Here is a 26395-nt window from a genome sequence, read left to right on the forward strand (position 1 = left end):
GGTTATGCCAGCATCAAGAGTTCCCTGTAAATGGTTTATACAGACATTTGAAAATTCATTCAATATGACAATCAAAAATATTAAGGCCTATTGATTGTTTAGAACTTGCATACCAAAGTACCAAAGAGTGAACTCTCTATCTGGCATGCACCAGGTTTGAAAGTGAAAATAAGGCAGGAGAACAGCCAATGAAGCAATGGACAAATGGGATTGTGAAACAGTCTAAAGGTAAATTATTCCCATGGAAGGTCAACTGTCAAGTGTTTAAGATGTTCTAACGTGGCTTTGGAATATTTCTCCCTTGCCCACACAAATGGCTTGCACTCCGTCAAATGTCTGCCTATCAGCTTCTGTACAGTATGCCTTCTCTTTAAATATACACTTTCCGGAGAATGTGCATATTGCTTAGTGTTTTCTGTGAAGTGGAAGAATGGTGGTGAAAGGTGGAGCTTTAAACAAACTGGCGGACATTCTGGAACCTTCTGGGATCACCAATCACAGAGGAATTTTATTTCATTTTTATTAGTAGGGTTCATGTTTCATTATATAGTGGCGATGATGATGGTTTAGATCTGTGCCATTGTAATCACATAATTATCATTGACCATCACTGATAATTACCCCTAGTTTATCAGACACTTCTGACACTTTTATTTAAATGATCTTCTATAGTCATAGATACATGTATATATCTATGACGATGCATGTAGATATAGATATATCCAAGTCCATCCCTTCTGCTCAAGTCAACGCAGATGTTGCATTATTTTGAGTGAGGATAATCTTTTACATGTATGCACATTAATTGTTTGAATGTGCATGCTTTCCACGTGTCAAACCAAGGTTCACTTCCAAGGTCTAATTCCTTCACTTGAACTGAGTTACATAATTCAGATGATATTTGTCTTTTCTGCCAGCCACACATATAATTTATTGCATTTATTTTTGACCATGGCATTACTATACGGTCTGATGCATTTTGTAAATGGATGAATTTTGGTACAGTATGTACAGAATTACAGTTCAGGCTCCCACCACTAAACCAGCTTCCATTACTAGGGGCACATCACCCCTGTCCTTTTTAAATTGCATTGACTTCCTGTCAGGTGTAGGATTGGCTATGAAATTCTACTCTTGGCATGCAAGGCATTGAATCGTTCAGGCTCCAAGTACTTGTTCGATCTCCTGCTAAAGTATATCCCCACTCTCAACCTTTAATTTGTGGATACTGGCCACCTATATATTGCTCAGAAAACTTTGTTTTTTGTTTGCTCATTAATAAAAAGAAAAAACTTGAACATTTATTTATTTTTATTTTTTTAAGGATGCACCCTTTAACTCGTCATTTTTATTTGTTGTTTTACCTAAATGTATCTTGTGTTTTTCTCTGTTTTAAGACACTTGTGTTTATGCTATTTGTGTAAATTATGTTCTTTTGTTATAGATGCTTACTGGGGAAAAAAAAACAGTTAAAAAATTACTGTATACATGTATTATTCAGTCTTATTTCCATCAAGGCAGTTTGCATTTCCTGGCACAGTTAGTTGTCAAGAAACATGTTAGTAAGGCTACTGTCTGCTTCTTTACAGAAATGCACTTTCCATCATGTATGAAGCCAGCATAAATCATTTCCCTGTGACTGTCAAACATGATATAGCTGGTTTACTGATGCCTAGCAAGCAGGAGCTGATCCTGTGGGCTGATTATGAAGCACAGTTCTGTCAAACCTTCATTGTTGTAATTTTGGGACATGTTTTGAAGATTGAGTGCAGTAAGTGTACTTACTAACCTACTAAAATTATATTTTTAGCTGGAGGTGGGGAAGTCATGCTTACAAAAACATGTTGATACTGTGCGGCCACAAATAAAACACAGCAAGTGTTCACCCTATATTTATTTCTCTCTGTTGTAAGCACACGCCCTGTACACAAATGCACACATGTACACAGTCACTACACACAGCAACGTTTGTCACCTCTGACCACGGGACTGACCCACTGCTGCGTCACATTCACCATTTGCTTTTTATGGTCAACCAAGGAATGATTAAGTGCCTGTACCCTTCCTCATGTGACCCTGCAATAAACTCACTGCTTGATCAATTAGGCGCCGGCTTGGGGCAGGAACAACCCTTTTAGGGGGAAATGTAGAGCCATTAAGGTAGTAATCAATGGTTTATCTATCAGTGTTTGATTGACAGCGCCAATATCATGAGGAATCCAAGGAATGCACGTGGGGTTTGTTCCATTGCGTCAGTGACTTTGTGAGCTTAAAAACTCACAAAAAATGAACAACTTTGCTCTGAGGGTAAAGACACTAACTAAGCATGCAGACACACACCTTAAGGACAATGACGAATTTTTGCAGCGAGTCCCCTGCCTCAGTTTCCCAGCCACCATCCACAAAATTAACCAAGCTGGTTTAATTTTCCATTCGACAGCTGTTTTGGTAGAACAAGTATCTTCAGACTTTTTCTCCATATCTCCCTTGCGGCTGGACCCAAGTTGAGATCCATGCACATCCAAAGTTGTCTTGGCTAGACCCCGTTGTGACCCCAACTTCAGTAAAGTAGTCTTCCAAGAGTCCACACACACACCTGCTGTGACCTTGGACCAGCTAAAGCTGACGCATCACCTAATGGAATTAAGGACTGGCCTCCCCTTGTATTGCCATTAAGTATTGAAATGCATTTTATTTAACACTGACATCAAACAATAGTTTAGCATAAAACTTGTAATACCTGAATGGGTCATTTTACTGCTGTTTGTTGTGTTTTGTTTTGCTATGCATCTGTGCATCTAGAATAACAAAGTCCCTGACCTTGTTATTTTACCTTATTAAACCATCGTGTTATGAGACAGATTAAACGAACTAACCACATAATATAGAGTAGCTATAGTAATATAGTCACTAACCAATAACATGAATTATGGTAGTAGGCTACTGTTAACTTATTTAGCCACCGCATAAATGTCATTTCCTCTGATTGAGAATCATATCATATTATTCCTCATATCATGCAAATGATTGTTTTCAATTAGCCTATTCATATATTCATTATCATAGCCAATAAAAAATAAATATATTTTTTCTAAACCATTGTCATGTCTACATTATTTCACTAAGTTGGGCTCTACAGCCATACAGAATTCTGATTGGTTGTTGAACTTAATTTGTTCTTAATAAACCTGACCAAACCTCACTACATCAATAAACATGATATATCCTCTCTAGAAATATAAAGTATTACCACTTATATGGAATACTTTCTACTTGGGTGCACCCCCTTACCAGAAAACTCTAATTGGCACAGCTTCATTTTGCACTGTGCTGACAGAACACAGCAAATCAACCCACAGTCCTCCGGGCAGGTGCGGATCCTCTCCTGGGATGTGTTGCAAGGGTTGTCATCCACACCTCACCTCTGCCTTAATATTACCATGGACTTTGGGGCTGACCTGAGTGCGAAAATATTTAAAGCCATCCTCGTGGTGGTAGTTATTAAAGTCATTTGTACAGTTCTTCACTTGTATAGCTAAATTGCTTGAAAACAGAGCAGAAAAAGCAATAGTGCAGCAAAAAGCCATTGAATCGTATGTTGTTAAAGCATTCTAAAAGGCATCATTCTCTCTCCCTATCAAACCTCCTCCCGCTCAGTTTAAACAAGACGGGGATATTACGTTTGTTTAAGATGATTTGTACTATTTTGCACATTTACAAAGTGCCTAAAATGAAGACAGAAAAATTGTGGCACCTGTCAAAGTGCAAGCTATTACTGATGATAGGGAAGTAGCACAACCCCTTCAGCGAAACAGACAAGACATGACAAGGCAGGGGACACACTGATGCAGACGTAAGGCAGGGAACATGATAATGACGGGGAATGTATTTTACTCATTGAGAGCAGTAAGAAAAACATCCACTCCTATTACATTGCTGCATATTCTCCTGTAAGAAGCAGCGATGTACTGAGGGTTACATGGAAAAGGGCAGTCGACAAGACCCCATCTACAGGGCAGCCAATTATTTTAGAATTACAATCATGCACTGCCAGGAGGTAGTGTGTGTCACAGCATGTAGTCAGGCACACAAATCACTGCAGAGTCCATCCATATGCTTTCATGACATTTAATGGTCACAGGCTCATCACAGTGAACTTGGTGACTCCCATAATTAGCATGGTGGAGGCGATCCCCTTGTAACATAATGGTAAGTGCTGTGTATGCATGTATGAAAGGATTATAAAGCTGGTATTGCAGGAGGTGTTGATGACCTTACATGTTAATGGCAGGTGTGGGCTGAAGCTCGTTTTGAAAGTCTACACAGGATATGATAGATATTGTACCATCAGGCGGATGAGGTCAGTACGACACTCATGGGTAATAAGGTCACAGCACTCCACGTTAATGATATATTTAGTCATTTTCCAGGATTGTGATGCAATGTGAGCCTTGTCGTTGTGAAAAAGCAGTGTTAATATCTCTCTGAGAATAATTAAACTGTGTACTTATTCCTTTTAGGCAATAGTATACATGGAGGAATGGAATATGAATAATATCTCTATTCCAGATGTCCATCCATGACCTTTCCTCAGACCAGCCAAAAAAGTTATTTTGAGAGAGTTTAGTAGCATTAATTGACAGCATTCATGAAGATCTGACAATCTTTTGGGTTTAGAACTTCTCACATGTTAACAATTCATCCAGCTACTGCCACAGTATGTTTATAAAGTTTGTCTTGTCAACAGTTTCTAATTTGTTTATTAATCATTCATTTGCATAACTTAATGAAGGAATTACAAACATCTGAACCACCCCACATAAAATAAGCGTTGTGTGATACCACCAATTAAAAATAGGCTAGATAATTAGTGGGCCAAGCCACTAGGATAAAGTCACTGAGAACAACATTTCATTTTACTTGACTAATGCATTATTTATTTTTGGCTGACAGTAAACAATCTGCTTATTTTAAACACCACTGGTCATGGGAGAGACAGTTTGGTTTACAGCTCACTAAAATGTGAAACATATTGTACAATTAACAAATGTTATGGTTGGTGGGCTGTATAGTCCCATGTGAAAATAGTTTTTATTAATTTCCTATTTTCAGTATATTGCCTTTTATGTGATTCTTAAAAACAACCCCAAGTTCAGTTTGTGATTAACTCATTAAGCTTATAATCTAGTTTATCATTAACACACATCTAATTATACTTTGTTTTTTTTTTTGTTTTTTTAAGTAGAAGAATTACCAACATTTCCTAATGCATTTGTTAATTTATTTATATCTGTAAATTATTTTATTTTCTGAGATGCAACTTTGCCCATTTGGCAGCAATCCAAATATTAGTTTCTATGGGAATCAGTCATCCAACAAAATATTCCTTATTTTCTGCACAATATGCTATCATTTTCTGAAAGACACTGTGTGTGTGCTTGTGCTTTATACATGGTTTTGTGTGTGTGTTTGTGTGTGAGTGCATGTTTGTGTTTATGCATGTTTATGTGTGTGTGTGTTTGTTTGTTTGTGTGTGTATGTGTTAGAGTGCGGTCCCGGGCAGATATTTGTGTCGGAAACCGAACCGAGCCCGAGAGAATAGTACCCGACCCAACACGAGCCCGACGAGCATACTGTATTTTGGTGTCCGAACCGAACCCAACGCAATTTAAAATATACATAGCTCACTGCCTAAAATCATTGATGTTAAGTACATAAGTATGTAATGCTAGCTACGTTGCAAACAATGGAGTGTGTGGGGGAAAGGCGTCTGTCACTTTCCAGCTCTCTCACTGATTCAGTTGCTGAGTAACCACTGTCAGCAAACCATTCTAGCCTTGCTTAGCTAGCTAGCTGCTATCGACAAGGTAAAAACGTTAGTCCTTGCAACAGAACCCTACGCATTTGTCGACTATTTCGGATTTCGATTTTGAAGGTATCTACTTTGAGGCAGTAACAAAGGCTGTGATTGCAGTTTGACTTGTACCTGCTTCGGTGCACCCTCGGTCCAGACGCTGCAGGGACAAATTTCCTGTCTTTTTGCTGTCATATTTCATTACAACGTTGCATGTTTTGCATTTAACAAAACCAATTGGCTGTTTTGCTTCTGCAGTTATGACCAAGTGAAAGTTTTTCCATACTGGTGATTTGCCATGGTTTTCGGTAATAATTAGCTCTCATGATGAGAGCTTTCGCTTGACTTCATGCATGGTAGATCACTTTTTTTCCGCCAAAAACATGCGCAGCAGAGGTAGTGACACAGGTTCAACAAAACACACACCCACGTTGCACGCACAGGCAGGCAGCAGCACAGGCAAGATATCAAGTCATTTTATTGAATTAAATAAGCCACATAATTCAAATTAATCTTACAATAATTTAACTAAATATAACTTAAACATGAATACAATCATAACCAAACCTGACCGAGTCCAAGCGTTAACAGTAAATATTCGGTCCGACCCGACCCGAACCCGTCGGGTCCCGTCGGGCCCGGGTCGGGTATCCACACTCTAGTATGTGTGCTTGTGTGCATTTGTGTGTGTGTGTTACATCCCTCTGCATTCATTTGGGGGGGGGGGGGGGGGGGGGGGGGGGTGCTGGTTCGGAACATAGCTTGGAATGAGTTTTTTTTTAATTTATTTTTTATTTGGCGGTGCATCCAATTCCCTTCCTAATTGGAATGTTCAAATATCTACAATCACAGCCGCATTCATGCACAAACCCCACTACTGATTTGTGAGTGTAGACACCTGTGGTTCTCCTCTGAAACACACGGTGTCACCAGCTGCTTCCTTTCACACCGCATGCTACAGCTAAGCTTGCACAGAGTGGAGTTGGAGGAAGACTTTTCATATGCTACTTTGCATGTAGACCCTGGGCGTCTGATTGACCAGCAAAGGGCACTAGATAACGATTAAAAAAACATTAACCAAACAAACTGTCCCTGGCATGGTCAGGTATCTGGATTTGATTCAAGACTTTAGGGCAGGCACCACAGTGTCGTACCTTAACTGAATGAGCCACTCAGTGCCATTAGATAATCAATTCCTCATCCCTCAGAAATAAATCATTGCATTGTTTCAGTGCAAGCCTTCTCCCAGTACACTAAGACGGGATATATAATGTAAACAGAGCAGCAGTTCTATACAGCATACAGTGATGCAAGACTGATAAGCTTTTCAAGCCTGAGCAACAGTCAACAGTTGCTTGGAATATGTTTGTCACTGTGTATTGTGATGAGCTCCTCATGATTTGTGCTTTAGAAAAGCAGACTGAATGTTACATTCTGACATCTAAGCCAAGAAGCAATGAGCAGTCAAACTAACAAGGAACAGGATAAATAAAGTAAACAAACCACAGCCCTGCTTTATATACAGATCAATCAGTTTGTCCTTTATTACATGGTTGTGGTCTGAAAATACTTCACAATGGGCATAACATAACATTTCACCAAATCAAATGCCATTTCTAGAGCTCTAATGCACTTTACAACACAACATTTGTGAGTCATGTAGGCCTTGGAACATTCACATCCAATTTGAGTCCCTTTGACTATATTATACTAAGAAATTTTCCCTTTCCATCAGAGATGTGTTACTGTGTTCGCTCACTGATAGTGTCAAATCAAATAATTCTCGCTCATCACATCTGAATAAAACTTGTTGATCTGCTTACGAGTTACAACAATCAAATTCCTCTGCTTCCTTGCAATAATAACATAACAACAACAACAGCAACAACAACAACAACAATAATAATAGCAATGACAGCAATAGTAATAATGATAATAATAATAATTGTTATTATTATTATTATTATTATTATTATTTAAGAAGGCCTTTCTATGGTTCAGGGCCAAACCATGCATGTGTATGGCTGCCAATTCAGAGCATGTCGTTTGTGATTAAGTTATTCTTCATTTTAATTTTGGGGTAGATGATGCACTGTCATTATGCTGCTAGAGGATGTCTCTCACTAAACAATAAATGTGAAATCGCTCATCCAATGAGATGAACAGTGAGAGAATCGCTCCCATACTACAACTGGACAACATGTAATTGTGGTTCATTTTCATGGTTTCGAGTTTTCTCATGAGCATTTCAAGCTATTTTTATATTTATGATGGTTAGTAATGTGACTTTTCAGTCCAGTGGGTTTTTGTTGCCACAGCACAGAAGGATAAATGACAGATTTTATGTCATCCTGCTTTGTTGTTGGTTGAACATCTGTTTGTTGAAATTGGGTGTCCGTTTACAATAAAACCATTTTGGTCTGGGAGTTGGGAAACAGCATTTTGGAAAAGTGACAGTTCTGTGACCTCTATCTATTCAAGATTAGGGCTTTTGATCTTGTGCTTTTTGTTTTCTCCTACCACAGAGTAATGTATGTTTGTTTATCCTCCTAATAAATAAATGTAACCCCATCAGGAATGAGAACACATTTCATCATTTGATGGGAAACATTTGACTGAAGACTATAAACGTCTCTTCTTTAAACCAAAATCAGATAGACATGTCATTGCCATGTCTTCTCAGGATACTCTTGATATAATACATATTTAATTCGTTTTTTAGGAAAATATTTATTTCTCAATTTAAGAAGTTTGTTCTTTGAACAATGTTACCTCAAATAATGGTTAGATTTATCTCATAGACCCTTCTCACTGCAGCATCATCTGTCAGTTTGAAAGAGTGCAAACAAGTACGTGCACCTCCCTAAAATAACCAGTCACTACTCTGCTACTCTGAACTACTTTGCATCGCCATTGGCAGGCTGTAGGTGCAGATTGATTAGGGCTGTGTCTGTGTTTTTGTGTATGTATGCATGCATTATTACATACTGTGGGCTAGAAACACAGGAATACAAAAGAATGCACACATTATTGTTATTGTTATTTGATCACACATGTCCACTGGTAGAAATGAACCCGGAATGTCACTGTGGAACATTATTGGGGTATTCCTCTGTTAAATAGTTTCATGTCATGAAAAATAAACTCAACGCTCACTCAGAACACACAGTAAACCATTGGGCTTTGGCTTATTCTGGTGCGATGCATACTTGAAGGGTTTGATGTATTTAGATTAAAGACACTTCCAAATTTATTCAAGCATTTTGTTTGCTGTGAAACTTGGACTAATTATTAATTCATGGAAATGCTGGCGCTCTTGATGGATGGTGATTTGGTATACAGCTTAAGCTGGGAGAGTTTAGCTGGGAGAGATGCTATTGATCTCGATCAAGATTCCAGCACACCAAACATTAATTGAGCTTTTGGCATAAAAATGGCTTAAATATGAAATTGCACTTATTTGTTTGCCACCTTTAGCTCATACTCTGCTGAAGTACTTCTGAGCTACAGTGAGAACCATAATTCATTGGACAGTGACACATTTTTTGTCATTTTGGTTCTGTACTGTAGCACTGTTTGGGGATACAATGACAATGAGGTTGAAGGGCAGACTGTCAGCTTTAATTTGAGGATATTTTCATCCATATCACATGAACCGTTTAGAAATGACAGCACCTTTTGTACATGGTCCTCCCATTTTAAGGTACTACAAGTATTTGTTATAGTAATTTGTTATAAGCCGCGTTTCCACCGCAGGAACTATACCCCGGAACTAGGAACCTTTTGAGGAACTAGGGTCTAAATTTAGTTCTGGGGGCTTTGTTTTACCCCCCAAAACGTTCCTGCTCGGGGGGTAGTACTTTCCGAAAGTACAGGAACCTTTTGGGTGGAGCTTGCAGCGCTGAACATTTCTGATTGGTCGAGTACTCGCAGCATTTGTGTTGTATTTATTTTCCGCCATTACCCGCCATGTTTTAAAATATGCAGTGGCAAACCAATTTATTTTCATAATAACTTCAAATCAAACTTGTATGTTATGCGGCGCAGTAGCCTAGTTTTGGTTATAGCCTGCCAACGTCTTGGAATTATAACGTGTGCTCTTCTGTTCTTTTCTTGCTTTAGTATTCGTTTTATAAAATGCTAAGCATTCATGCTGGGACAGCATATTACGTAGGCTACCAAAACATTCAAACGGATTAATTCGGTTGCTAAATATTTTCTTACGGATTTTCTTTGTTAGCCCGTTGTAATTGACTCAAAAAGAAAGTAATCAAACAGCAAATTGTTTACAACGTGTGCATGTTTTCTGCTGTTGTTGCCAGTTATACATATAAATGTGAATGCATTCTGTCGTTTCGGATTTCAAGAAATGAAAGCGAATGTTCGCATAAAAACATAATGAATGTGTTTGAGAGGATATATGAAAATCAATAAATACAAAAGTAACCATATATAGTCATTGTTGGTAACCCGTTGTATATAAGTGAAATAAACCCCTCCGGGCTGTCCCGGTTATTTGAAAATAATGTAGGCTACTACGGTGGTAGTATGGGGTTACAGAAGAAATCATATGACAGATGGACCGACGACAACGTCGCTTTTTCATACGTCAGTGGGCTAATTTGCCTAATCTTCGCGGGACTTTAGACCCCGGTGGAAACGCAGACAACCATTGGCTGAAGGAACCTTTTAGTTCCTGGTAAAGTAGTTCCTGGGACTGAAAGTTCCGGGTAATTTTGGTGGAAACGCTGCTATAGTAATTATAAGTAATTGGCTTCACAGATGTGTTTCGTTAGGCAGGTGCATTCATTTGTGTCGTCAGTGAATGCAGAAGAGAGCTGTTGATGTCTAGTCTTGATTCTAGACTTTGCAATTGCCTTTGGAGATTGTTGTTAGGGTGTGACAACATGAGGAAGACAGCAGTGTCGATGCAAATTAAACTGGCCGTCATAAGGCTCAGAAATGAAAATCAATCAATCAGGAACATTGCAAAAACCCTGGGCATGCCCAAGTCAACAGTTTGGTTCATCATTAACAAGAAAAAAACAACTGGTGAACTCAATTATGTCAAAAGACCCGGCAGACCGAGGAAGACCACTGTAGTGGATGACCTGAGAATACTCTCTATGGTGAAGAAAACCCCCCTGACAACAGCCCAACAGATCAAAAACACTCTCCTGGATGCAGGTGTAGATGTGTCAAAGTCTACCATACGTAGAAGACTACACCAGCAGGACTACAGAGGGTACACTACAAGATGCAAACCACTGATAAGCCTGAAGAACAGAAAGGCGAGATTACAGTTCATTTTTACTAAAAGAGTCCCAAGAGTTCTGGAACAAAAGCCGCGTTTCCACCAAAATTACTAGTTCCAAAAGGAACTACTTTTCAAGGAACTAAAAGGTTCCTTCAGCCCATGGTTGTCTGCGTTTCCACCGCGGTCTAAAGTCCCGCGAAGATTAGGCAAATTAGCCCACTGACATATGAAAAAGCAACGTTGTCGTCCGTCCATCTGTCCTATGATTTCTTCTGTAACCCCATACTACCACCGAAGTAGCCTACATTATTTTCTAATAACCGGGACAGCCCGGAGGGGTTTATTCCACTTATATACAACGGGCTACCAACAATGACTGTATATGGTTACTTTTGTATTTATTGATTTTTATCGATTTAATCACCTGGAATTGAAATATTCTTCTGCAGCCGTTTGGGCATATTTTACCGTTGTCAAGCAAAAATGTCGTTGGTAGTTGAACTTGGACCGTTGTTATGCAAGAAATAGTATATAACAGGCCAATAGTCAGATTGTAACTTTTTTTATATATCCTCTCAAACACATTCATTATGTTTTTATGCAAACATTCGCTTTCACGTCTTGACATCCGAAGCGACAGAATGCATTCACATTTCCAATATAACTTATAACATGTTTTCCAACAGCAGAAAACATGCACACGTTGTAAACAATTTGCTGTTTGATTACTTTCTCATCGTCAATTCCATATAGGCTAATCGCAAAATGACAAGAATAGAACGAAAACTCGGACTTGCGTGAACATTTAAATTAGTAGTGGTACAGCCACCGTTTGCTTTCCTTCGAAGTTACTGCTAGCTGAACAGCGAAGTGTGCCCTCCAGATGCGAACCATGCACCATACATTAGTCCATAGTCTTCCTGGTCTTTTCGTGGAATTGAAGAATGGCAGTAAAATGTAAAATGGGAGTAAAATTACGGCAGTCTGAAAAAGCTAAAGGGACGATTACTAGAATTAACCTGTTATTTTACCCTGACAAAAAGTACAGAAGGTGATTTCCAGTTTGCTTTTACTGTATCACCAATGTTAATTACGCGGAACTACCGCATACCTCACATAACTGTATCAAACGTTTTGAGTCAATTACAACGGGCTAACAAAGAAAATCCGTAAGAAAATATTCAGCAACCGAATTAATCCGTTTGAATGTTTTGGTAGCCTACGTAATATGCTGTCCCAGCACGAACGCTTAGCATTTTATAAAACGAATACTAAAGCAAGAAAAGAACAGAAGAGCACACGTTATAATTCCAAGACGTTGGCAGGCTATAACCAAAACTAGACTACTGCGCCGCATAACATACAAGTTTGATTTGAAGTTATTATGAAAATAAATTGGTTTGCGGCTGCATATTTTCAAACATGGCGGTTAATGGCGGAAAATAAATACAAAAAAATGCTGCGAGTACTCGACCAATCAGAAATGTTCAGCGCTGCAAGCTCCACCCAAAAGGTTCCTGTACTTTCGGAAAGTACTACCCCCCGAGCAGGAACTTTTTGGGGGGTAAAATAAAGCCCCAGGAACTAAATTTAGACACTAGTTCCTGCGGTGGAAACGCACTGAGTTCCTCAAAAAGTTCCTAGTTCCAGGGTAAAGTTCCTGCGGTGGAAACGCGGCTAAAGTCTTGTGGACAGATATGACAAATATTAACCTCTTAGCGCAAAGCCCCTAGTGGTCGGCACCTTGGCGTGCCGAGATTACTGAACTCAGACATTCAGTGCTACTGCAACCAAAGTATGAGTTAAAAACAGAAACGCGTTGTTTTAGTTTCATCAGTTTCGCAGCCCCACCATTATTGCTCTGGTCATTCATTTAACACGCACCCCCTCCCTGCAGTCTCATCTACAACTACACCCCCCACCCATGACATAATGGACAATATTGTCTATCTTGGCATTTATAAAAATATACTTTCACTACTAAAAAATCATATTCTGTCATAGCAACAACATAAACCCGACAATAGCCCTAAGAACATCGCGGCGGTGAGTTGAACGTGCAGGTTCTTCCTGTACAACATCCGGAGAATCCGCCCCTTCCTCACCACCTACGCAACCCAGCTCCTGGTTCAAGCGATGGTTCTGTCCCGCCTGGACTACTGCAACTCGCTGCTGGCTGGTCTGCCAGCATCCGCCATCAGACCCCTGCAGCTCATCCAGAATGCTGCAGTGCGTCTGGTCTACAACCTCCCCAGACATTCCCATGTCACTCCCCTTCTCACTGACCTCCACTGGCTGCCTGTTATGGCTCGCATCAAATTTAAGACTTTGGTGCTTGCATACCAGGCAGCTAAGGGGTCAGCACCAGGATACATCCAGAAGATCATCAGACGCTACACACCAGCCAGACCTCTCCGTTCTACCACCTCTGGACGCTTGGCACCTCCCCCTCTTCGTGTCTGTACTTCCCGCTCGCGTCTGCTGTCTGTCCTGGCCCCTCGCTGGTGGAATGGCCTTCCCGTGGCTGTCAGAACAGCAGAGAATCTGACTACCTTCAAGCGCAGACTAAAGACTCATCTCTTCAGGCTGCACCTCTCCCCACCCCGCCCTAGCCTCTAGTTTAGCTCAATGTACCTAGTTAGGCTAATGCGATCACGTTAGTTGTTATTTGGCAGGATTGTTTTTTTTTTTGTCTGATTCTGATTAGGCAAATGTGATTTCAGTGCTAGTTTGTACTTGGCAGGATTGTTTGTTTGTTCACTGAACAGGTTACCCTACAGGGTTGGAGTCCTGATCTATGTGGTCACTTCTGGCACTACGATCTTTACTTCACTCTAGTGTGTTTTTTCTGAGCCTCTGCACCTTGAACTGATGCACTTGTTGTACGTCGCTCTGGATAAGAGCGTCTGCTAAATGCCTGTAATGTAATGTAATGTAAAAGATATGCCAATACAGCAGTAAAAACGCTGCTCACTGAATAACGAAATAAACGAGAAAAAGTTTTAAAAAATGATACCATGTCATTCTACATTCAATATCTAGGACTAAATATTATATAAATATACAACCTTACCGTTGGTTTTACGCGTAGAGTTGTCCCTTTTGAGACTGAGTGGTCACATATTGTTTTGGACAATCCGTTTGTGAAATATACATGCCTTTGTGATGCCTGGGTACCTTCCAAAATAGCGGTGGGTAATACCACACGTGTTGTTTACGACGTTGTCGCCCTTTTTAGTACAGTCTGGCTTGATTGACAATTAATTTATTCAGTAGGTGAGAGTATCAGCTTTCTAACGATGTATAACATGTCTAATTTTGCTTTTGGAATAGCGTTTTTTAGGTCAGCGTAACCAAATTTTTTCTTATCATCGCATTCACTTACGCATTCATTCTGTGGCAGCAGTAAAAGACGCTGCACCTAAGGAAACCTGGTCAACGATTTTTGGTAATTTCTTGGAAAATACTATTATTATTGAGGATTCTGGGCATAGCTAAGCCATATGTTTGCTGATGAACCTAGCTGACATCGTTTTCTGGAGCAAAACATAAGCGAATAGAACAGTATCATTGATGTATTGTCTATGTCTCCATCTACTGAACATAGGTAAGATTTCATCATCACTATGTAAGTATTACTGCTCAAAATACTTCGGTTATATACATTATTTTTTAAATTGAGTCTCTTTAAATACGTTAGTGGTATTATATAATGTGAATATTTCACACTGTAATGTAAGCATTAGTTAGTAGTGTAATAGTTTTTATGAAGCATGCTACAGTGATGATGTGAGAGTTGGAACATTGCGAAAACGTGGTGGACGGTTGAGAATTGTTTTCATGTCGTCCCATCCCCATACTAGAAAACATACGAGAATACAGAGTATAGAAATACATACAAGAGTTAATTATTACACATTTAGGTACTGTACCGCATTGTGTGACAATATTTTTGCATTATTTTTTTAATCTGATGGCAATGTTTCATCTTAAACCTTCATAAGGGGCTCATGTATATGCTTTATAATGGACAATAAGCATTTTATTCATTTTTGGAGAGATTTTGGATATGTTTCTGGACCCCGAAATATTTTAGACCACTGTACTGACGGAAAGCTTGTAATTCCCACTTGAAAATGATGCAACAGTGAGTTTCTTGAGTCAAAACAGTTGATTTGTAGTGAAATGTGTGAGTATGTTGTGATTTACAGCAATGCATAATTTAGACATTTTGGATAGATTTGGAGATGCTGGGTACACTACTTAGTTTTTGCTTCATACATCTATAGTAGTTCTACATATCCACCCTTAGATTTTATGAACTTGTGGTCAAGAAGTTTTTTGGTCCAGCACGTGTATAGTTTAACCTCCTGTATATATATAATATATATCTCTCAGTATTTCATTGCAAACTAAAAAAGTGCAAATTCATTTTTGATTTTTTGTCTAGATAATTGCATTTGTGAAAGTGGGGAGGAAAAAAAGGGAAATGCCCATGATCCAAAGCATACCACCTCATCCGTGAAACATGGTGGAGTGGGTGTTATGGCTTGGGCCTGTATGGCTGCCAGTGGAACGAGCTCACTTGTCTTCATCGATGATGTGACTGCAGACAGAAGTAGAACAATGAATTCTGAAGTCTACAGAAATATTTTATCTGCTCAGATAACACCAAATTCCTCCAAACTCATTGGACGGCACTGCATCATGCAACAAGACAATGACCTGAAACATACTGCTAGAGCAACGAAGGGGTTTTTAACGGCCAAAAATTGGAAAATCCTTGACTGGCCGAGTCAATCACCGGATCTGAATCCAATTGAACATGCATTTTACATACATGAGACTGAAGGCAAAAGTCCCCGAAACAAGCAGGAACTGAAGATGGCTGCAGTACAAGCCTGGCAGAGCATTACCAGGGAAGATATCCAGCGTCTGGTGATGTCTATGTGCCGCAGACTTCTAGCAGTCATTGCATGCAAAGGATATGCGACCAAATATTAAAAATGATTACTTTATTCTAAATTATGTTAAACTGTCCAATATTTTTTTATACCCGAAAATGAGGGGGACTATGTACAAAAGGTTCTATTTCTAAACGGTTCATCCAATATTTGTGAAAATACCCTCAAATTAAAGCTGACAGTCTGCACTTCAACCTCATTGTCACTGTATCGTTTCAAACTCAAAGTGCTAGAGTACAGAACCAAAATAACAAAAAATGTGTCACTGTCCAATGAATTATGGTACTCACTGTATGTGCCTCTAAACCTACACACAGATTATGGCCAGCTATATTCTAGGACCCTGGAAAGCACCTGTAACTGCACACTAATCCGTGTTTGTTTTATTGTTGCATGGTGCTAATTACTGAATTAATGGATAAGTTAAGAAAATAAATCTCAAGTGGGACAATCATTGGTGTTAGGTTTAATGATACAAAGACATGTTTTGTAAAAACACACAAAAAAAGAAGGAAATCACATCAGGCAGCATGGACAGCACCAAAAAAACAATTCAGACTATTCATAGACAGGCAATATGCTAATATTAAATGAAATCCAATCATAATAACAAACAGCTGATTTGTTTATTAATTTACATTACATTACGGGCATTTAGCAGACACACAGAGCAATCTACTCAACGTTTTTAACATAGCATTCACATTGCATCCATTTATACAGCTAGGTGTATACTGAAGCAATGTAGGTTAAGTACTTTGCTCAAGGGTACGACAATGTTCTACCCGGGAATCTTGTAACCTGTGAACTTTAGGTCATAAGGACAGCTCCTTACCCATTATACTACACTGTGGCCTACCTTCTTCTTTTACCATCTATAATTCCAGCAATGTTTGTAAAACAGATCCAGTCAACAAAGAATTTGTACAGCCTCTCCCACGCAACCATGATTTTGAGTTTCTCTTTGTTTTTTGTTTTTTATCTCACTTTGTTATTTATAGTCCATTCAGTATTAGAGATGGCTGAAGCAAGTGTATTTTGAATTGTGGATACTATCGAAGGTGGGTGGATTTGCCACACAGTCAAGAAAATTGTAAAACAATCCGAAAAGAAATTTTCCATACAGGGGAATACAGTGTTTTCTAGTCAGCGTGTTGACTGACCTACCTTGAACTTGTGGGACTGATATAGGTTATTGTGTTTTTGTTCATTTTGAATTCAGTTTCCAGGAGGTAAAATGTTGCTTTCATTTTACATTAGGATAAATGTGTATGGTGTTTGCACCTCTCATATATACACTGCCTGGCCAAAAAAAAAGTCACTGTTTAGATTTTTTTGGAGGTATGCCCACTGTACAAACCTCTGGAGGCAGTGTTATGATCTGGGGTTGCTTCAATTGGTCAGGTCTAGGCTCAGCAACGTTATGCGGCAATGAAATGAAGTCAGCTGCGTACCTGAATGTACTGAATGACCAGGTTATCCCATCAATGGATTTTTTCTTCCCTGACGGCACGTGTATATTCCAGGACGACAATGCCAAGATTCATCGGGCTCAAATTGTGAAAGAGTGGTTCTGGGAGGATGAGGAATCATTTTCACACATGAATTGGCCACCAGAGTCCTGAACTTTGAAAGTCTTTGGGATGTGCTGGAAAAGACTTTACAGAGTGGTTTGACTCTCCCGTCATCAATACAAGATCTCAGCCAAAAATTAATGCAATTCTGGATGTAAATAAATGTTGTGACATTGCATAAGGTTGTCGAATCAATGCCACGACGAATGCACACCGTAATCAAAGCTAAAGGCGGTCCAATGAAATATTAGAGTGCAACTTTTTTTTTGGCCAGGCAGTGTATGTGTGTATATATGTATATATATATATATATATATATAAATTTATATGCAAACCACTACCTATGTCAAACATGGACAGATGAGACCAAAGTTCACTTGTATCTTAGTAATGGCAATAGCAGAGTGTGGAGGCCAAAAGGAACTGCCCAAGATCCAAAGCACTCCCCTCTCTCATCTGTGAAAAATGGTGGTGGGGTGTTATGGTTTTGGCGTGTATGACTGCCACAGGTACTGGCTCACTTGTCTTTATTGATGAGCAGAATGAAGTGTACAGAAGCACCTTATCTGCTCAAGTTCAGCCAAATGCCCCCAACCCCGTTGGATGGTGCTTCATCCTACAGCAAGACAGTGATCCCAAACATACTAATAAAACAACAAAGAGTTTTTCAAAGCCAAAAACTGAAAAATTCTTGACTGGCAAGTCACTCATCCATTCTGAATCCAACTGAACATTTGTTTAATATGCTGGAAAGTTCCCCCAAACAAGCCAGAGCTGAAGATGGCTGCAGTATGGGCCTGGCAGAGCATCACCAGAGAAGATACTGTATTCTGCACCTGGTTATGCCTTCAAGCCATTCAAGTCATTACATGAAAAGATATGTGACAAAGTACTAAACACGACTACTTTCATGTACATAACAATAATATGTTCTGAACATTAAACGAGTGCTGTACTTTCAATGTGGTTAAACCAAAATGTATAAACATACCCTTTAATAAAAGCTGTGACTCTGCACTTTAACTACATGTGTATTGTTTGATTACAAAAATAATATTGTGGAGTACAGGCAATTACATTAGATGATAGATGTTTGATAACCTTTTTCATTAAATACTTTAAATAATTAGAAAATGTGTTTTGTTTACTCAGGCTCCCTTTGTCTAATATAAAATTTTGTCTAAAGATCTGAAACCGTAATAAACAACTTCAGAATTGAAACAAGTGCAATCTAATTTTGCATTTACATTTAACATCCAAACTGAGGTGGTTATTTCTGGGTTAGGAGGTCATACTAGCCACCCCATGCAAGTTTCCCCTGGAGATGTGAAAAGTCTGTTATAGCACATGTGGCTGAGCATATCCAATTCAAAGAGGAACCAGTCAACTGTAGGATATGAATGCTTGACAGTGGCCTGAGGTCTCATGAGATGGCAACATTACCTGAGAGGCAGATACTACACTGTGGTAATAAATCATTTTTCTCTCATAGGCATTTAACGTCAGAACCCATGTTCTCTTTAGATCCAGTGAGAGTTACACCTGGCCATCTTTAAGGGAAATAGACTCTTGATTTGACCATGCTTTATATTCACATATGACACAACATTTTTTCCCCACCAAATAAAGACATTACTAATAGGTAATTATGTTTTGCATGCCTACTCATAATTTTGAACAATTTGAAAGTAAAATTCTACATTGTAGCAAGTTACCAGCATGTGTTAAATAAAATACAACATTTATCACAGCAGGTACCATTGTTACCAAGAGTGGAGATAAGTTGACCGGAGAGTTGTGGTCAGATACAGAAATTAATTGACCATTATGTTTAATGAGGATTTTTCATTTAATAAACTGACTTCTGGATTTGGCTACATTGAAAAAGAATTGACCCCAGCTCCCCAACTGGTTGATAGAAAAACTGCTTCCTCCCTTACAATGAGGGCCAAACAAGAGAAAAAAACATATACCTAATAACTGTGTTACCTGTTGCCTGTTTCAGTGTTTGCCCTGATATCAATTTAGTGTTGAGGGTATTCTTTCGATAATGTATGCCACATTTTTTTTTTCATTTATTCAACCTTTATTTAAATCTTGAAGATGCAGTGAGGGAGAGACCCTCATTTGCAATGCTGCAACAAAACAAATATCAGATAAGACAAGCACAATCAGATACATGTAAATGTAAAATCAAGCTCTAGAATTATCTCAGTGACAACAATGCGACCATCTTGTAAAATATTAGTAAAATATTCCAAGTGTATTTGGTGCTGAAACAGAATGCAAAATGACCTAGATTGGCGTTAGCAGTGGCAAATCTGAGTACCAGCCAGTGCTGGGAATGTGTATGATATATGGTGCTATTCCAGATCAGAAGTATAAGGATAAATAAGAAGGTAGCATATTGAGCATGGCTTTATAGATACCAGTGTTGGTCACATCTTACTGACAGAGAATGACAAACCAACCTTATATAGGATACAGTGATGGGTTCCATAGCAGTCACTTGTTATAAATCTAAAGGTAGAGAGTGGTAGAAAACATCTAATGACTTAAGAGTGGTAGCAGTTGCATGTCAACACAATATTAAAATAGAAAAAATAAATTGCCCTGAATTTTATTATTATTATTATTATTATTATTTTGACAAAATAGATTACTTATGATCATTAATAACCTATTTTGATCATTATCACATCTACGGCCTTCATCAGTGTCTGCATAATTGTATATGCATATTGTTCTAACCTGGCCCTGCTAAATGCAGTTCAGGTGAACATGGTAGCCAGAGGGATTCCCCATTATGATGTCATAACTATGTAAGCACCACAGAATCAGCAGGCTAAAAGGGTAACAAAGCAGACAAGACATAATCACAATGTATAAATACACAAAATTGTTGTCCACTTAACATCAGGTATATGGCCATTTATGACAGAAAAATTGCTTGGAGTATCCTCTTTCTGCATGACATGGGAAAGCAAGTTTTGTCTCTATACAGGTAGCTGAGCTTTAATCGTAACCTCTTTGTTAAATTATAAATAAGAACTTTGAAAAAAAGTTTGTCCTTTATCCAAATGCCAAGGTATTTGTAGTGGGGGACTTTCTAAATAAGCATACCAGGTAAAGAGCCGACATGAAAGTTATTATAGTCAATTTCCCTTGCTCTAGAGAACAGCATTTCTTTTCAAGATAAGTTAAAAAATTAATTGTTTCTGAGCCAAAAAGTATAATAATAATGTATCAACTTACAGATGATAATTACAGGTATTTAGGGATGTAGCAGATGATGTACATAGCATATAAAACGGGCCCCAGGACCAAACCTTGGGGAACACCTTTGGTAATATGTAAAAATTGTGATCTGGTCTCACCTACCTTTATGCACTGTTATGTATAAAAGAGTATTTTGGAACCACAGACAAGTGATAGGATCCAAATCAATACCAGATAACCTCTGTAACAGTAGTGGATGATCACTGTCGTCAAAGGCTTTAGATAAATCAACAAAGAGCACAGCACAGCGTTTATTATTGGAAACACAATGTCACACAATGACATTTAAAACCTGAGAGGCTGCAGAGATTGTGCTGTACATGGCTCTGAACCCAGACTGAAAAGGACTCAGTATAGAACCGCAAGATAAAACATTTTTGAGGTGGTCATTACCTGGCTGAGAGTTTAAGGAAAAAAGAGTCTAAATTGTCACAATGAATACTTAAACATGTACTGACATAAAGACTACGTTGACATCGAGCAAAGCATACTTTTTTACTACAGATGTGAGTACAGAGGTATAATTGCTAGAACGTATTCCAGCTATTGTGCCTGAAATACTTTATACTGTACACATATAGAACTAAAGAAATCAAGATATCTGCAAGTAGCACCCGCAGGACCCCAGTAAGAGAGGAAAACCCATATATGAAATTAAAATTAAACAAAACCCCCTCAACATGTTGCTCTGATATTCATGCCACTTCACCCATTGTGAACATTTTAAACATATACAGGGGATGGTTTGTAGGCCCACATAATTGAGAATGATGACAGTGTGTAGGAAGAGAAATACTTTCCTAGGAGGAGGAGGAGAAGGATCAATATCACACATAAATACATGGGAAAACATTGATTTCTCAACATGCCTAATGCTGTAGATGAAGGCACTAACAGCACAATTAGCACAGGGCTATTAGAATCATCTAGGATTTATTTCCTGTAGAATAGTGCACAGAGGAGCTAAGAAGTAAAATGCACAACAGTGTTGGTCATATTAATAAAACATTCACTTGATTATATGCATATGCTTCTCTCTTTCATATTTAACAAAAATGGCAATGCACATAATTGTTTACTGTAATCATCTATTAAATAGCACTATCCATTTGCATAGATGGGTGTCTCTCATTCAAATAAAACTACTTATCATTTATTGGTGGATATTTATAGAAGTAACTGAGGTCAAGTTCCGCCTTGCAGTGGAATGCTACAGAGAAGCTATACCTATACCCTTCTGTTTCCAAGTCACAATGTTTCTTAATCAATACACCATCCCAGTTCTTGTGGGACCGAATTTCATGGTTTCTTTGGCAGTTTTAACATACATTGTTTTACCACAATGTTTTCCTATGCAAGGGAATATAATTTATTTCAATATTTTAATTTCAATTCAAAAAGTCCTCTTTATACAAAAAACCCTCTTCCGCATACAGGGGCCTATTCAGCCTTGACATATCCACATGCAGGTCCACCTATCTATTACCTACATACCAGGCAGGACCCCATTTGCCTCCAGAACAGACTGAATTATTTTGTGGAATGGATTCAACAAGGTGCTGGAAACATTCCTTTGGGATTTTGGTGCATCCTGACTCAATGGCATCACACATTTCCTGCGGATCTTTCAGCCACACAGTCATGCTGAAAACCTCCTGTACCACTTCATCCCAAAGGTGCTCTATTGGATTGAGATCTGGGGACTGTGCAAAGTAAATTTGAGCAAACTGAAGTCACTGTCATGTTCCTGGAACCAGCTTGAGATGGCATATTATCCTGCTGGAAGTATCCATTTGAAAAAGGGTAGACTGTGGCCATAAAGGGGTGCACTTGGTCAGCAACAATGCCTAAGTATGCAGGCACAAATTATGCTAAAATTCTAATAAGGGGTCCTAATATGTGCCAAGAAAACATTCCTCACACAATCACACAATTATCAGCCTGTGTTGTTGACACAAGGCAGGGTGGATCCATAGATTCTTACTGTTTACTGTCTGAAGTTAGCTTCTTGTCAGTGCATGACTACCTCAGGCTTATATAATAATATGTGTAATAGATATAGGAAATATGTTTGTGGTCTCTACAGATATGTATTATTAATCATTCATATGTATATTGTAGTATTTCCATATCTGCATGTTGTTCCCATATGATATTTTTGAGGAATTAGACCATTTTTGTTTTGGAGGCAGGTACAATTTTTCATGATGTAGCATTTTTTATAGCACAGACTGCAATGTTTATGTGGGTAGAAGTTTATATGTTACACTATATGGAATGGTTGTAGTTGTGTTGAGAAGGGACAGCCTGTTGCTATTTTGCTGAATTGTTCTACAAAGCAACTGACTATTTCTAAATTAAAGCTCATCTGACAATAATTTGAAGCCTGTTTCACCCATTTGTGTATTCAAAATGTAGAGTGGTGGGAGATAAACATCTTTTATGAGGTAGATTGTAGCTTTGTTATTTAATTGAGAGCATACATAAATAGAGTATTTTTAACATAGCAGGGACTACATTTGGTTTTGTGGTGATGACTTCTACAAATGCTGAGAAACCTCTTGATTTCATAAGTGATTTAATTTCACAGTTAAATTGCATCATTTTCATTCATTTAAATCTGTGTTTAAAGAAGTCAAAGATACTAGGAATGCTACGTGAGTGGAATTCCAGGGCCAGTATGTGTCCATCTGTGGGTATGTGCTCAAAGTTGTTCTCATGCTCAATTTGACGAGTGTATGTAAGGAAGGGCCTCCCAATACCAGAGACAAGTGGGTGCACAAAGTGGGTCTGAATAACCCAAGCAGAAGTCACACTACTGCTAGCAACCACCTAATGCAGGGAAGACTACAGACTCCCTATCTCTCTGTTTTTTCACTTCTGCCCAGTTACCTAATGCTGACAATACCCCACTCTTCTACAAGCAATTTGCTTGTTAACAATGCAAGGAAACACAAGCCCTAATAAATGCAGAGGCCTTTATCAACTCTAGAACTTTACTGGTAATAATTACAGTTTTGTGGTTTGTGGGCTTCTGTTTTAATTGCTTTAATTTCAGATTTAATTCTGCAATCTAATAAAATACACAATACTTGTGCTCAGAATGTATATTTAGCTATCATGTGGAAACCAAAGGGAAACGTTAAATGTTTTACTTCACTAACTGACCGTACGATTTCTTTGGTTGTTTTTTTTTTCCCTTTCACTATTTGAAGTTAAAAGAAACCTGATCTTAAAACTTATATTTTTCATGTTATGCTAGAGGTGTGTGTTCTATCCACAATGCATGTTAATAAGATAAAAAAAAATTGATCAACCTTGAAAACTGTGACATTTTCAACAGCCCTGTCTGTGATCGAAGCCTAGTTTACAGGTAGGTTGGGTTTTTCCACTGATATGCAAATAAGTTAAAGATGTTACACATAAACAAATGGACTGTGGTTGCTAGGTTGTACAGTGTTTCTGTGCAGTCGATGTAGCTAGTTATCATGGCGGAAAGCCATGCCAGTAATGGTGAGGTGATATATGTATTGATTGATAATCTTTATCTATACCTATCGCCCAGGGTATAGGAGGGTTCATTTGGTTAGAGGTCTGCATTTGATCCTGTGTCTCACGCTGGCCTCTGGACTGCATGCCAAAGCCGAATATGATAGGTCTTCCGACGACTCACCTCTACAGTGAGAGAGCTGCAGTGTGAAAATAAGTCTGGCAAAACCATGAGTTCCAGAGGAGAAGCACAGATGACTACACAGTCCCGAATCAGCAGTGTATCGCACATGAATGTGGTTGCGGTTGCAAATAGTTAATTGGACATTTCAAATTATTCAGCCCTAAGTTGGTTGGCAATATATAAAAAATGAAACACACCATTTATTTTAGTCTGTTTCTGACTCAAAATTGTGTTTCAAAATGCATAAACAATGATGGTTTGAAGGGGAAAAAATGAAAAATAAGAACATTATTTTATCCAGTCTCAAGTTCAAGCCAGTAAATATGTGGTTGCTGCTTATGCTTATGATGCTTAATTAAATTTTGATTTTGACCGCATCATACAGGTTAGCATGGCATCACCACCCCCCCCCCCCCCCAGAGGAAAATAAATAAATAAACAAACAAAGAAATATATTCTCCTTCATTCAATTCATAGTCTCCAGTTCTTACATGCAGTGTTATGTTTCATTTCATATGCAGCAGTCACAAAACAGTGTGTTATGCGTGCATATGCAAAAAGTCTTTGATACTACAGTATGAAACCAGTGCACATAATTCTTCTCACACAGTAACCTTGTGGGTAACTAATTTTGAAATATTTTGCAAGAAACTAGAATATATTCAAGGGAAACAGCAGTTGGAACAGACACTTCTGTGGCAAGGACAGGGCACAGTCCAGACACAGAACTGAGTGATGAGTGAAATAAATCATCAGGACATATTCATACTGAGGCATGCAATGCCCAATACAAAGTGAAGGGGATCCTTCTCAGCCCAGCCAATACAGTCCCTGACAGCAGGTCAAGGTCTGTCTGGTCACATGCATAGCACACATACAAGACTGAACTTTAAATCAGCTAGCTAAGGGTTTGATTTCTTGTCGGGTCAGCAAGGCTTCGTCTGAAAACCTTTGGTGATAAATGACCATCTACACCCTATAAATGAGAATCCTTTAAAAGAAATCAGGTAATTGACTCATTTTTCAAAAAAAAAAAAAAAAAACCAAAAGGAAAAAGTTAATTCAGAGTCAGGCAACTGCTCTGCATCGCATGTGCAGTAGGTTTCATATCGGCTCAGTCGCATAGTACTGTCATACAGTCAGAATATGCAGAGAATTTACAACATGAGAGCCAATCTGTTGATGCACATTTTAATATCAAATAGACTAATTGTAGTAATAGTGAATATAACTTCATTCTTAAGATTTCTTAATGATTTATATGCTGTGTGTTTATACAACATTGTTTGCATTAGAATTAGAACGATATACATGGTAACAGTAGAATTTAACATGCATATAAATCAGTGACATAATATATAATGTACATAATATCGGGGTCTATAGTATTACAACATCCCAAACACATCAGCATGGAGCATGGCAGTAAGGTGTACCTGGGCACAAAGGTTGTCCAGGTATGATAATTAATGTTTCTGTTTATTCAGACTGGGCCATATAAACAGAGGGTGGAAATCCAGGGGTCAGAAAGTAAAAGTCCTGCCATGTGTTTCTTCCACCCATTAATTTAGACCAGATGATTTCACCAATTAGCTCTACCCCCTGGCTGATACATTGTCCTAATTAGCAAATCCAGGGGATTGGAACAAAATGCTGGGGAGAACTTTTCATTTCTCAACCTATATTTTCCACCTCTGAATAAAAGGACAGTGTCCTGCAAACACTGGGATGGGATACCGTCCATGTTCTGGTGTGTAAAAGATTTGGTACAAAAGTGAGATACCACGTCCTTCC

Source organism: Anguilla anguilla, chromosome 2 (assembly GCF_013347855.1).
Source record: "Anguilla anguilla isolate fAngAng1 chromosome 2, fAngAng1.pri, whole genome shotgun sequence".
NCBI lineage: Eukaryota > Metazoa > Chordata > Actinopteri > Anguilliformes > Anguillidae > Anguilla > Anguilla anguilla.